This window comes from Chrysochloris asiatica, unplaced genomic scaffold (genome assembly GCF_000296735.1).
Source record: "Chrysochloris asiatica unplaced genomic scaffold, ChrAsi1.0 scaffold00023, whole genome shotgun sequence".
NCBI classification, from domain to species: Eukaryota; Metazoa; Chordata; class Mammalia; order Afrosoricida; family Chrysochloridae; genus Chrysochloris; species Chrysochloris asiatica.
This window is the reverse complement of record NW_006408541.1, coordinates 15,038,996-15,041,582: the sequence shown is the minus strand read 5'-3', so window position 1 is coordinate 15,041,582 and position 2,587 is coordinate 15,038,996. Positions and strand designations below refer to the sequence as shown.

Here is a 2,587-nt window from a genome sequence, read left to right as displayed (position 1 = left end):
GACTTACTTTGAAGCTCCTGGAGGACAGGTTGGCTCTTTTCTGCTGGGCGGAACCTTGGAAGATGAGACTGTATGTGCTGCAGACAGAGAGCCACCGTCTAGAACTCCAACACATCTGAAGGTCAGCACCAGAGAAACCGGCTTTGTTGAATCAAGTCCAGAACCTGGTCATCCCTCAAGCCAGCACGAGACTGAGAAGCTTTGCTTAATAGCCAATAATTTTCCTTCCTGCTGAAACAAATTTGATTTGCATTTTCTGTTACTCAAGCAAGGTCTCCTACACAACACCCTGGTACTGGCCAATTAAACAAAGTATTGATGACTCGTATTCTTCATCTCTGCTGAAGAGGGAGTTGACCTAAGGAGTTTCAGCATTAACTTCTAACAGCTGCATCCTGGTATTCTGGTTCTGGGTTGTTGTAGCTGTTATACGTCATCAAGTTGGTTCCAACCTATAGAGACCCTATATAGGGTTTGTGAGGAGCGGCTGGTGAGCTTGAACCACCTACCTTGTGGTTCAAACCGTCTTTGCAGTCCAGCGCATTAGCCTGTAGTGCCACACCAGGACTCCTGGGTGGTTCTTCACTGTTTTCTTCTTAATGTTTGGGCTTTGGAACACAAGTATCAAATCTGAAAAGTTGCACATTCAGAGGAAAGAGTATAAAACTTGACCGCTGGGCATCATGGCTCAGTTTATACATCTCTTTAATAAATATTATTTTGTATTGCATGTTATTGTTTGCTGCTATTGTTGTTGTTGTTGTTAGGCACCACTGAGTTGGTTTTGAGTCATAGAAACTTTATGTCCAACAGAACGACACTGCCATGTCCTGAGTCACCCTTACAATTTTTGTTACCCTTGAGCCCATTGCTGCTGCCACTGTGTCAACCCATATTCTTTGGGGTCTTCCTTTTTTTTTTCTAGTTCAATGAAAATGAAACTTTATTGAAGGTCCATGGCCACGGGGCTCAGAAGAACCCCACTAGTGGGAGGCAGGGGAGCCAGAAGAGAGGGGTCCTTATTCGACCTTCTTCTTGGGGCACAGGTTGTTGGTGTGGCCACACTTCTTCTTGCAGCAGTTCACAGCACGGGGGTGGAGACGAGCGTACCACTTGCGGCAGATCATCTTGTCACACTTGTACTTCTGGGTGAGATGGCACAGGGAAGGCTCGATGATGACAGCACCCAGACGCAGCACCAGGTGTAGGGTGGAGTCTTACTGGATGTTGTAGTCTGAGAAAGTGTGGCCATCCTCCAGCTGTTTACCTGTAAAAATCAGACGCTGATGGTCAGGGGGGGAATACCCTCCTTGTTTTGGATTTTGGCTTTGACATTCTCGATGGTGTCACTGGGCTCCACCTCAAGAGGGATGATCTTGCCGGTCAGGGTCTTCACAAAGATCTGCATCTCTGAGTCTGCCGCTTAGCCAACTTGCTGAAGCGAAAGAGTGGGGGGGTCTTCCTTTTTAAAATTTTTGCTGACCCTCCTCTTTACCAAGCATGGAGACGGTATTCTTCTCCTGGGACTGGTCCCTCCTGATAACATGTCTTAAGTATGATAGACAAAGTATTACCAACTTGGCTCCTAAGGAACATTCTAGTTGTACTTCTTCCAACATGGCAGTCCATGGTACTTATAATATTCTTCGCCAGTGTCATAACTCAGATGCACCAATTATTCTATGGTCTTCTTTATTCATTGACGTTCACATACATATTGAAAAACCATGAGCTTCTTAGTCCTCAAACTGACATCTTTGCCCTTGAATACTTTAAAAAGGGCTTGTACAGCAGATTTGCCTAATGTGATATGTAGTTTGCTTTCTTGTCTGCTGCTTCTATAAGTGTTGATAGTGAGTCCAGGCAAAACGGAGTCTTTGACAATGTCAGTCTTTTCTCCATTTATTACGATGCTACTTATTGGTCCAGTTGTGAAGAGTTTTGTTTTCTTTACATTGAGGTGCAACCTATATTGAAGGCTGCAGTCTTTGATCTTCTTCAATATTTTAAGCCCTCTTTGCTTTCAGCAAAGAAGGTTGTATCATCTGCATATTGAAGGTTGTTAATGAGTCTTCCTCTGATCCTGAAGCCATGTTCTTCTTCATATGATCCAGCTTCTCGGATTATTTACTCACATACAAAGTCAATAAATATGAAGAAAGAAGGCAACCCTGGTGCACACCTTACCTGATTTTAAACTATTCAGTGTCCACTTGTTCTGTTTGATTGACTGCCTCTTGGTCTATGTACAGGATCTTCATGAGCACAATTCAGTGTTTTTGGCTACCCAGAATTAATTGCCATGTCTTTTGATAACCAAACCCCAATGATCTTGGGGAACCATCTTCCACTCTCACCCAAATGGCTTGATCTTCTGTGAAAGGGCCTTCCTTTCTCCTGGCAACTGTGATTGGTCCAGGGATGGACATGTGACACCCTAAGGACCAATGAGATGTAATGACACTTTTCTGGTGGCTGTTGAGAATGTGATATGGATTCTATTTTCTCCAGTAGCGTAGTGGTTACAACCGGGCCGCTAACTACCAGTCGGAACTGAGTCCATGGCACATAACCACCAGTTGGTAAC

The 2,587-nt window shown here is 44.3% G+C and overlaps 1 pseudogene; it reads right to left on the bottom strand.

Annotated features, from left to right (window-relative positions):
* Nucleotides 1–1,019: 1,019 nt before the first annotated feature.
* LOC102821362 lies at nucleotides 1,020–1,408 on the bottom strand (annotated as a pseudogene).
* Between the last annotated feature and the right edge of the window lie 1,179 nt (nucleotides 1,409–2,587).